Raw genomic sequence first — 13,077 nt, 5'->3', positions numbered from 1 at the left:
TGTTTTCCAAATACATAAAATATTTTCGGTAAAAATTATAATAGCTTGTATTTATTTTGCATGTAAGATAATGAGAACAAAAGCTATTTAAGAATAAAATAATGTGGTGTATAACATATTTTGTCTTCATATCGTGTTGAAGTCTATTTCGTCATCTGTTGTTACGACTAGGCCAGGAAAATATATCTTCATAAATTCGTTTGATTTCATCCTCTTCAGCATGATATCACTAAAAAAGCGGACACATATACTTCCTCCTACAGACGTGCAGATTCATAAATTAATATTAGAAACACAATAAACTCGTTTTTTTATTTCGATATTATAAATCCTGTCCTGAACTTCTACATATTTGTCTGAGCCCGGTTTTTCACACCTAAGTCAAATTAAAAGTAAGTTACGAAGCCGTTTTAAAAAAGATGATTTAATTGCAGCTATAAGCACATTTAAACCAAAAAATAATCATATTATTTCACAAGTATAAGCTCAAGTTTCCCATTAAGTACCTCTGTAACCACCCTTATATATTTTTAATGCCTTAATTAATTTGTAACCTGAACAATATTTCAGGAAGCCTCTAAACTTAATTTTATTAGGTCTCAAGCAACAATAATTATTACTGAAGCGCCTATCCTTTGTTTTCCACTATCAGTCCGTCAATTTCATATTTAATATGTCGGCATTAAAATCGTGTTTAACCATGAATTAATAAAGAAATAATATGAGTATGTTGTTGATTCTATAATAGTAACTTTAATAACGGTTATTGCATATTAAAATTACCTTCTTATAAACATGATATTTAATATGTGGTACTTATAAATTTATATTACAGGAAAGGTTGAGAAACATTAAACTCTATCCTTCAACATTTATATTGAAAACCAGATCACACTTCACCATTTTATAATCGTCATAATACTACTACTACTACTACTACTACTACTACTACTACTACTACTACTACTACTAATAATAATAATAATAATAATCATCATCATCATCATCATCATCATCTATAACATACATTAAAAAAAAGATCAATTACATTCAAAGATAAAATGATATATTTCAAGGATATAAGTTCAACGTTTATTTAGTTGTTTCATTTCCGTTCCTGTTGTAAGATTTCATTTCAGCAGTATGCATGGAAACTTGTCTGAATGTATGTCAGAAGCTAAGACAGAATTTAAACTAATACATATACGCAACTCATTCTTGAGTCTTCAACTTTCTGCTAATGGAAGGGGCGCTGATGCTGCTAGTGCCAGAATCCCATACGATCAGTCATGAATGCCCAAATTCCTATAACTCGTCTTACATTGTGAAAGAATTCGCGGAAAATCAGTCCAAAACCTTCTCCTCTAAACTCTTTGTGCACCTACTACACCATTTCATTGGTTAGGCTGCAAATTGTTTTAAATTAAATTTGAAAATGAACAAGTAACTTAATTTTCATTTTGCATTTCATTTCATTTACTACATTCCTTAGATCTTATATCAGCATTGTAACTTCAAGATGTGGCAAAGTTGAAAATTATACCAAAATATGCAACATGTAGTAAGCAGTTGAATTCAATCTATAACCATAAACATTTCAACAGTTGAGTACAAGGTATGAGTATGTAAATATGTTGTTTGTTCTGTTCTGACCCTTTTTTTTTTTTACTCTTTAAAACTTTAAAATTGAAGTCTGTAATAATTATATGAATAGTGAATTCATTTCTTGTAACAGCCGAGACTAACAGAGAGTATATTGAGATATGATTTGTGTCTTGTATTAAAATTATGAATATTTTCATTATGTAGGCCTATTCTGAATTTTAACGTGAAACATCATTTGAGAAAGTATGTGCTTACAAGTTCAGATCAATATTTCGAAATTTTTAAAAATATTTTTACATGGTGTCATATTACAGTATGTACATCTATCATTAGGCTATCCTTATAAAAATATGCTTAGCTTCAGATGAGTTGTCGCAGAATATTAAATGAGATTTGAATATAGACTGAAATTATGTAAATCATACCTGCACAAACAGCGCTCAACGAGCGCCCGCGCTCCTTCGGAGCGGGAGAGCCGTATTTACTGCTCACCGAAACTGAGAGGAAGGTACGTCAGAATGACATAGACTTGCTATAGGTAGAGGAGAGGGAAACGACCACTCAGTTATCTAGTGGAGTGCAGTGTGCAACCCTATTCTCAGTAACTGTTTCACGTTGCTTACCTACTGCTACAGTACAGTATGGAGGAATCTAAAAGACGGAACATAACATTTAACATTTAACGATTTACAGCTCGAACTCATTGATCTTCAATGTGACCTAAGGGCTAAAGATCGTTTGAATAATACTACTAACCTGGTTGAATTTTACAAGATTAAATATTAGCAATAATATCCACGACTACACAGGCTGGCAGTGAAAATGATTGCTATGTTTGGCTCAACATTTATATTTGTGAGGAACTGTTTTCTATAATCAACTTTAATAAAGGCAGACATCGAACATCTGTAACTGATGTTTTATTACGATCAGTAGGCTACTGTTCCTTTCAGCTGCCAACAGCACTGATAAAAAAAAATGATACTGTACATTTAAGCAGCTACAGAATCTATATTATTTCAGTAAAATAAATATTTCTTTATTAATTAATAATAGTCCAAGGTAATTTTGCGACACCGAACGGGAATTCATATCATAAAGACTGGTAATAGCATTTTCTTTTTTTTTTTTTGTATATTTTGCACGAGATCATCCCTTCTTCCAGTCCACCCTTATACAGAGCGCAGCTAATATCTGAATTCCGCTCATGAGCTGTGAGCCGGCTCGGAGAGCGCAAACCTTGTGCAGGCCTGATGTAAATTATCCCATTCTGCGTATTTTTATGACTCTAGTAGAAGATAAGTATTCTAATACGCAACAGGCAGACCTCAATTTAAGAGTAATGTTTTCATGTTTATTTTCCAGCTGCAAACTAAGAAACGTTGTTTGTGTTGATTTTTTTTAATCAGTTGCATTTAATATAATATTTTAAGAAATCTGAGCACTGGATGTGTACAAAATCTGATTACATGGTTTTATCAACATTAAGAACTAGTTCATTTCTACTAAACAATTAATTCATAAGATTTAACACATTTAACTATACAGGGTGAAAGAGGTAAGATTGATGTCTTCTTTTCTTTTCTTATTTCATTTGCATTATACTGTCTATATCGTTAGTAAAATTACGAAAACAGTACATCTGTTGGTATGTCTAGCAAAGAATTAATATTAATTTAAATAAATATTTGTGTGTTCTTTTGCGTTTTCGTGAAGTTAAATGAAAATGCATGCTTAAATTCGTTAATATTCTGGCGTGAGAGACGTAACAACGTGTTCAGCAGGCAGTACTCTGCACAGACGTACAGTTACCCTTATAAGGAATGAGACGACTCTTGGTCGTCAGAAGTTAAAGTTCTACAGCGCGGTTCACTCGATATCGACGTAACAATAAGTACCATGACATATACAACAAGAATTGTTACAAGGACCAAAACAAGGACAAGGACCAGAATAAGGATCACGAAGAAGATAGCCATTTAAGGCCACGATTTCACAACATATCTCGAGTCACAAAATATCATTGCTTCTCTGTACCGAATGGCAGATGCCTGCTATGGAATCTACATTCTGGACTGCTGCTGTCACTGTCTTGTCTCGGTAGCTCATATGGTAGCGTGTCGGTTCCACTGTATAACCGAAACGTATCGTGTTCGATCCCAGGTAAAACTTTTTTTTTTATTAAGATGTAATTAATTTCTTCAGAGTTCCTCGACTGTCTAATTTGTCGAAAAATATGGAATAATTTATGCCCAATTTCTGGGTCTTACAAGAGGGCTGAACCTCGTCAAAAAAAATCTTACTTGGAAGTTAAAAGTATTCTTCCTCAAACAATAATCATAAGAAACAAAAAAGAGACCTGTTAACTTAAAATCTTGTCCACATGAATCAGCTTCTATTACAGGTCTAAGTCAGTCCGGATGGATGTCACGAGATTGTGGAATAAGTTCTGATCCCCGGCGAGATCTTCCGAGGTGTCAACAACTTGATTCCACAATTCGTCTCGATTTCGAGGGAGTCGGTGGCATAGGTGGCTATTCTGTAGTGACATAAACATAGATTATCTCTCGGAACTTTTCCGTAAAAGTAAATTAAATTCACTCCTTGAAACTGACAACCTCAGTCGTAGCGTAATTTTTCCACCAGCATACAAGCTGAAGTAGCGCAGCCATTGATGAAAGTTTTGTACATAAAATTAGACTGAATTTCTATTCGATAGAATCTATAATCAATGGCTTGTCTGAATATGATAAACAAGTCCTAAGTGTTTCCAATGTCACTGAACAATTTCAAAATATTAATTTAAAGGGTCGTAAATGCTGTATCTAGTGATTACTTACATTTATGTCTACAAAATGAATCTTGGAAAAACGTATATGATACTGATACTACTAATAAGAGTAAATGTATTGTATTTTTCACTTAATTTCAGAATCACTTCTGTAGATGTTCTCCACTCAATGTTGTGAAAAAATTCAAAAGTAAAAAAATGTAGATAACGCAGGGACTTAAAAATCTCATGTATTAAAAAGAAGAGTCTATATGTAATGAGTTGCAATGTAATGATCCTCATGTTTTTAAATACTACAAGAAGTACGGTGTAATTTATAAAAAATTATGAAAGAGGGAAATAGAATACATTTGAATAGAAAAGTACAAAATACAGATAATGCAATTAAAGCTATTCGGAATATTATTAAAGTTAAACTTGTAGATATCCTAAGAAAGAAAATATTTTTTTCATTAAAACCAGTGATTATAAAGTAGAGGATCCCAAACCTATTACAAATTCTTTTAACGTCTTATAGTATATAGTACAGAAATATTATTGACAACTTAAACAATCAAGATTTTGCAAAAGATACTGCAAATGGTTACTTAACAGATGCATTTAATAATTAGTATTAATATATGTAATTAGTCAATAACTGCAACAGTGCTTTTTCATTCAATCATAAGATGAACAAAATTGAATGCACATTAAATTAAACACTATTGGAAACACGTAGATAAAATAGTTAAAATCAACTGAAGGGTTAAGAATGAAATAATCCAAAGCCACACTTTTAACAAAAATTGTTTGTGAGAGTGTATTTCTTACACATATGGGAAAGCTACTAATAAAATATTGTAATAATTACTCAGAAAATGACATAGCCTAAGGTCTCTAAACCTTTGTAAAAGCTTGTCTGTGTGGCTTAGGAATATTTTTTAATTTCATTTTAATTGTTAGTTTTTAATATATATGCATTTACATTGTATATATGTATAAGTGTATATATATATATATATATATATATATATATATATATATAAACGCATTCATTAGATTAACATTTATAATATTATAACTTGTAATTTTGTATTGTCTGTGATCATTAACTCTTAATCTCAGGGCTTTGTAAAACTCTATTTCAACGTTACTTAGCTATTTAAACGTTATTTAGACAAAAAAAAAAATTGTTGATGTAGACTAAGAATCGAACTCGCTCCCTTCTACACAACATGCAGAAGTCTTAGCGTCTGACCTATTGAAACGACACGAAAGCTTTCCTTTCTGTGCGGAGTGTCGATCTAGTCATGAAGGTCCATTGTCGACTTAACTATACGATTTACGCATATATTTATCTTTTATTTACTTAATATTATCATATTTTTTGCAGTTTTTGAAGTGAATTTCGGAACGATGCTAGTAACAAACCAAATAGCCTGAATTTAAGTAACTCAATATTCGTTATCTTGTGTATCAGTGCTCTGGTCTCCGATCATGCGCAGTGTCTTACATCTGAGATTTAGGAATATTCAATCGTCTCATTCTTTTCCAGGGAAACTGTACGTACGAGCCAGCTGTACATAGCTCTACTGCCGGGCGGATGGCAGTTCAGTATAGGATATTGCATAAACAACTTAGTGTTACAGTATTTACAGTTGAGGAATACCATATGTTATTAATTTATGGAGAAAGTTGTCGTAATTCAAGTGAGACAAGAAGGATGTACCGTCAACGTTTTCTTCAAAGAAGGTTACCTAGTCGGCGAACTTTTGTAGCAGTTTCTCAACAATTATTAGAAACTAAAAGTCTCTTACTCCGTTTCGAAAATCACACAACCAGAAATTTGTTTAAAAATGATACTGCTTTACGGAAGCGGGAGAGATTAAAATTTTGCATTAGAAAAAAAAGTTCGTATGATTTTGTGGAGAAAAATGTTATTGTTTATTTTTTAGACGTACAATAAAAATGGAGCAATATTGTTACATAAAATGTAAATTTACCATAATGTTCTATTAATGAAATTGAAAGTTTGTATTTGCTGCTCGTTTTATGTAAACAACAGTATTATCATGGTCCGCTCCTGCATTAGAACAGAGCATCTGTTTTGTACGGGTATGTCTGTACCCGCTTGAGCTGTACTGTGTATTTATAAATCCCTTCCTCTCCATCCAGCAACGTTGCAAAACGTCTAATATTGGAAACTTTAATAATTAGTTAAATATTGCAATTAGAAAAAAATTGTAAGGAGATTTTTTCTTCCTTATGAAATGAATAATCATCAGTTAAAATAATGGCACTTATACCCTTTACACTCTGTATAGAGCTTCAAAAGAAATTGAATTTTAATATCTGAAGAGAGATAGTTTACCGTTCTAAGTCCGACGAAAGAAATTCGAGGTGGTATAACTCTTTTTGGAATGTATACTATGTACGGATTGTGTGGCTTTGTTAATGAGCTTTGAATACACACATAAGAATTGAACTGAGAAATTTCATTTTAATTGTAATAATTTCTCGTAGTTATGGTGCTAGAATCCTGAGGTGGTCTCTTAGTACTTCATGTGACATGATGGTGTCCAAACAAAGTTTATACTGCAATTTTTCTCATTTGTAGTTCATAAATAGAAGACATAATAGAGATTGCGAAACTTTATCTTACATTGTTATATTGTATGCTTTGTAGCAAACATTTAAGTCCAATAATGAATTTGCTGCAGCAGTTTTTACGCAGGATGTAGAAAAATTCGAGCAACTTCGTGAGGTACTATAGAGTTACAGCTATATCTTTTTTGAAATTAAATACATGTCCGGGAACACTCTTTATCGGTAGCGGATGTCCAAGTCGACTAGATAGTTCCCCTTTAAATAGGCAAACTACTGCACACTGCACGCCACTTTATGCTTACATAGCATTTTAGTTGAACCCTGGAGTACTCATGTGACAGTGAAGCGTTTCACGAGGGCTGAAAGAAAAGAAACGGAAATACTGCTTTCGTACGAATCAATTGGTTAATGACAGAAATTCTTGATGTCTGTACACAGATAGGAAGAGTTATGCGATATAATAGGCTATATTCATTGGCTTAGATGTCGAGAAATAGGGTGTCTTCAGGAAAGACAAGTTTATTTTCATTTTAATTTTTATAGTCAAATATAGTTGTGTGTGACTGACGTGAAAACAATTTGAAGTGTAGCCTATGCAATGGTGAAGCTTACTTATATCAAGGTTTTATACCGATTTTCCTCGCATCCTTCCACAAGAATGTGACGAGCTGGCAGCGGTTTGGGCACTGATCACCGCCTCTTATAGAAATCTTGCACGAGTAGCAGTGTCACCCGTTTTACAACAGTATAGACGTTAAAGTCTCCATCTTGTTTTGTCTATCAGAGTCCTTTGTGGCCTCTCAAAATATCCAGCAGTCTCATACGAAACATTGGGCAGCGGAGCAAGAAACTTGGCGCGGCGAGGTGTAATCATCTTAAAAATTTTTACGCTCTACCATTCCGAAATGTAGTAATTACATACCTGGTAGTAGCCCTTTAATGCGCCTCATTAAAGTACACCTATTCATTATAGTTCAGTTGTTCAGCCAATGAGAAATCACCATTGTACCATTATAAAAGTGCAAGTATCGATTATTCTCGGATATGCAATCGAAAGACAACTAGCGAAAAGTCACGGAGGCTGGAAATCCAATACTGTCGCAGAAGGTTATGTTCTGTTACTATAATAATTAGCGTTAATTGTAAATAATATTCAAATAAATTCAATTTGTCATCTCATTTTTCAATTCTAAATCAATTTCCAGGTTATATCAAGACTAATGTTCATGTTATTCTCTAGATTATATCAAGGTCAATGACATTCGTTCCTCAGAAAAAATCAATACTTTCGCGTCTGCGCACATCTCACAATTTAGTTCCCCTCCTCACTCATGTAACCATAACATGAATACTTATGAATAATTTCAAGTTATAGATATGGTCGAGCATAAAAAGTCGTATGAAACTTGCCTATAATGGTAATTAAGACGCTCGTATGAAAATTATGAAACTCGCTTGCGCTCGTTTCACAAACAAACAACTCGCGTCTTAATTACTACCATTATAGGCTCGTTGCATAATGTACTATTACTGCCATTTTAAAATCTACTGCTTTTTGTCGGGTTCGAACTGAATACTTCAGCGTAATGAGAAATAGATTGTATTTAAAGAGAACATTTTATATATATATATATATGTCACTCGTCCGTTCTGTTATGATTTTCCACCTAATTTTTTTTCGATATTGCAATATGTTGGAATATGTTTCAGTGCAAAAGTAAGCATAAAATCCCCTGATATGACATTTTAGTAACAAAGTATTTCTGAAGAGACAGTCAGAGACTCCAGAAAAGAATGAACGAGAGTCAGATTATAGACTAAGCAGAGAAAATAAATAGATGCGCCCAGAAAAATAACTGGCTCAATTTTATTTCAATAATAATGTCTTACAGTGCACAATGAAATTAATTGCAAACCACAAATTTCAATTTAACGTTTAGTTTAATGTCCTCTTCACTACGATCTTGCGCCATGTTGGCTACATAAAAAAGAAAGAAAGTTCTTTATTCGTGAATGTCTAGCACTGGTTCTTGCTCTTAATTGAAGTGAGGATGTTATCGCCAAAAGTGAAATACAAGCGGAGCATAGTGGTATTGATGGTGATGATGATGACGATGATGATTATGATAATTCCATAAAATAACAAATTGTGTATTGACTCATTCAATAATGTTCTAAAGCGATAGCAATCAGAGCGTGAAACATTATTGTAAATAGCATATTTATAAAAGTTGTTGTTATTATGATTATTATTGTCATTGGTATTATTATTATTATTGTTATTATTATTATTATCCTATAATAATGAATGTTATCAAATTTTATTTTTTGAAGAAATGTACTGAAGGAAATGCTTTGGTACTTGAATATTAAAAAAGTCGATTCGTATGCAGAATATCTTATTCAAAATAGTCTCAAAAGTATCCAATCTTACTCTGAAATTTATACCTGACCATATGTCTCGTCGTATTCCCATTCTCAAACTTTGTTTACAGCAGCTGTAAAATATCTCTCATATATTCTGTACGAACATAAAACCAGCCGATCTTTCCTGCTGCCATCTGTTTATAAGGTAGGAAACTACTGTATGGTGTGTCTTACTGAAACGCATACGCTAAAAGTTCTGGATAATATTTAGTAATTTTATCCGTCAAAGTTGGTCATAAAATTTGTTTGTTTTATTGTAATGCGTCAGCCGATATCCGGCTATCGGAGTTATCGACTATTCCGTTTTATTACAGGAAATATTTGGTTGAATGACTAGTTCAGAAACTTTTGTCAGTTATAGAGGGTTCTATAAGAATATTTTGAATGTATAACTGTATTGTTTCCACTTTCAATTTTCATTGTTTACCATAATTTTGATGCTTAGTGTTGTAAAAGATTTCAACATCAGTCTTGCTTCTTTTCCATCCTCATTACAATATACAAAGTGTTAATGTTTAATATGTGAGGAGACTTTGGAAACTGAATAAACGTTAAGAAAGTTTTATATTGTTTTATATTTAGTGTTAAAGTGAAAAAAGACAAAATGGTAACTTATAGTCTAAGTGATTTAGTTCTTAAATTAGTAGGTAATGTTTATTAAATCAGTAGGGCTTATAAAAATAGGATCTGCTCACTATTTCCACAAAAAACTGAAAACATGTGAAGTGGAAGTGTCGGAATTTGTTATTTTCTATTGAGATTTGTTAGTATGTGTCATTTGTTTTTGTATTTGTGGTCAAAATGTAATCAGGAAATGGCCGATATGCACGCCATGTATGGACGTGCTAATTGCAATGTGAATGAAGCAAAGCGTTTGTATGCTGAACAGTTTCGTAACAGACGTACCCAACAACAAGATCTTCCAGAGAATACATGAACATCTTATGAAAACAGGCTCATTTGAGAAAAAAATTTCAGATTGTGGAAAACCAATAAGCACCAAAAGACATAATGTAGAAAAACGAGACCTTAATTATATTGAGGGGATTCGTGCAGCTGTATCGAATATTGTCCCCAGATTCGGTGTTTTGTGTGACGAGAAACAAGCTCACCCATCCAGTTAGGACTAAATACCTCTGTTAGTTAGGTTCTACAATCACTGTAAAATGTGAAATCCAAAGGAACAGTGGTACCATTGTGAAAGAAATTCATGCATATGGTATAAATATAGCCGCATATGAATCCTATAGATTCAAAATCCCCTATATAACTTTCACAAATTAAAGGATTTTGACAGAGACTGGTGGAAAATAGAGGGAATTTTCAACCTAATAGTGAGTTTTAACAAACGTTTTGCTTCAAATTTAGTGTTTTTTTGAATTCAAACTGTATAAATCATTAGAATTCTTTCTTAGCAAGCAATATGTGGGCATAACTCAATCCTGAAGAAAAAGGTCTTTAGGGGGTTTTGAATCTAGAGGATTCATATCACGTCCAATTTGTTTATTCTTCTAGAACAGGTTTCATGCACGAATGTCTCATCTTTAAATGTTAGTCAAAAAGTGAAACTGAAATCATAAAATATTGGACGAGATGTTTCGCCGTTTTGTGCAAACTCTAGACATTAGTAGGATGTAAAATAAAATATGCCTATGTCATCAATTTCTTCTTATTTATTCGATCCTATAATGTTATTATAATTTGCAATTTTACATTTTAGAGAATATGATCTAGTAACATAAATAACTGTTTAATTAAACAGATATCATATCGGATTTGAGCATTTTTTTAAATTTTGGATTAAAGGGCATCGCACGGAAATTGTGACATATGGAGGACGGCGCGGTCTCAAAATGTTTGGGAACTCTGACGTACAGATTTTTTTTAACTTGCAGAATTGTTGTATGCCTTTTATGGAAGTTCAGAATATGAAGCATAAAGTGATATTATTTTAGCTGCATATGCAGTACTAATATAAAAGTAATATAAATGTCTTGAAAGCAAAGAAAGAAAAATATGTAGTTCAGTTAAAAGAATAGTATCTCCATTGGCACGCTATTGCAACAAAACCTATGTTGAAAAAGAATAAGACTAAAGACTTCCCCGAACAGCGGATATGAGACTTTGAAGAAAAGCAGACGGTTAAAGCAAAAGAACAAACGACATTAGAACTCAGTTATAATTACAAAGTCTACTGGAGACAATATGAAACGGAGAATAGAATTTACGTCAGCAAGTTAACAGAATGCAGGATCAAAGAATACAATCTACAAGGAGTTAGGTAGAATGAATTTGACCCAGAAAGAAATGTAAAGATCAAATGGAAATAATGTCGGTTATATTGGTACAAATACAGTACACAAGCAAAAGAAAATGATGAATGGTTATAAAATGCAATCATACTTCTTAACAATCCCAAACACCGTTCTTTTTCCACAATACATAACTACGTAATCAAACGCATGCTTACAAAATAATATAGATTATTATAAATCCTCGTAAATTTATTACGGTATCTGTAATAGTTTAACGATAATGATCGGAGTCACCAGCAGTTCTAAGTTTCTTCGCGAATTTTTTAATCGGTTATTTCAAGACATTGTATCTACGACTACTTTATTTAACTTCGATGAAATTGGTGATAGCGAAATTATATTTGACGAGATGGGGGACGATTATTCGCCGTGAGATTAACTGACATTCACCTTAAAAAAAGCAATCGAGATAATCAGCCCTAACTAGAATCTAACACAAGCCGGAGTGCATTTACCGATCAGCAGCTGCCGTCCGAGCTATGGTGGTGGTTCTCGCATTAATAAAATTAGGATATTAAATATTTCGAGTTCAGTAATGTAGAATTAGTAAATTAGAATTAAGATTAGCTCATAAAATCTCATAAGAGCGAGGACCTCTTGCCTAAGCATGGTAGCTGTTTTGACAATCTCGAGTAGTAACTTCGGGAAAGATCCCTCATACTTGTCTCAGTGCTTTATTTAGTCGATTTCTCCAGTCCAGTAATACTACCAATTAGGATTAGTATTAGACCGTGAAATCACTTAAGGACAAGGACCTCTTGTCTAAGACAGAAATCTGCTTTGGCAATCCCGTGTAGGAACTTCGGGAAAGGTTCTCATGCTTGTCTCAATACTTTTTTTGGTCGATTTCACCAATCCAGTAGAATTAGAAAATTAGGATTAGGATTAACCCATAATATCTTTTAAGGGCAAGGATCTGTTACCAAATCCAGAGCTGTTTTTGACAATCCTGAGTAGCCACTTCGGGAAAGATCCTCGTGCTCGCCTCAGTGATTCCTGTAGTTGATTTCTCCAGTCATCTTGACTTTGTCTTTGATGACCAGTTACTACCAAAGTAGTGGTAGTCAAAGTCGTCTGCCCATCGTTTCTTCGTCGTCATACTCTTCTGTGGTCAGTTCTTGGTCCTAAGCTGTTGTTCTGTGTGTCCAGCTTTTGTAGTCCATTCTGACGTTATATCCTGTCAATCTCCATTTAATATTATTAGTCTTCGTTGCTGCTTTATCAACATCATTGATCTCCCGAGTTCTTCATTCCGAATTCTGTCTTTCAGAGTGACGCCTAGAATCTTCCTCTCCATTTTTCTCCGGCACGTCTCTAACATTCTTCTCCATACTAGACAAAAATCAAATCTGG

Source organism: Periplaneta americana, chromosome 9 (genome assembly GCF_040183065.1).
Source record: "Periplaneta americana isolate PAMFEO1 chromosome 9, P.americana_PAMFEO1_priV1, whole genome shotgun sequence".
Taxonomy (NCBI): domain Eukaryota; kingdom Metazoa; phylum Arthropoda; class Insecta; order Blattodea; family Blattidae; genus Periplaneta; species Periplaneta americana.
The sequence above is the reverse complement of the archived record's forward strand: the minus strand, read 5'-3'. Positions refer to the sequence as shown.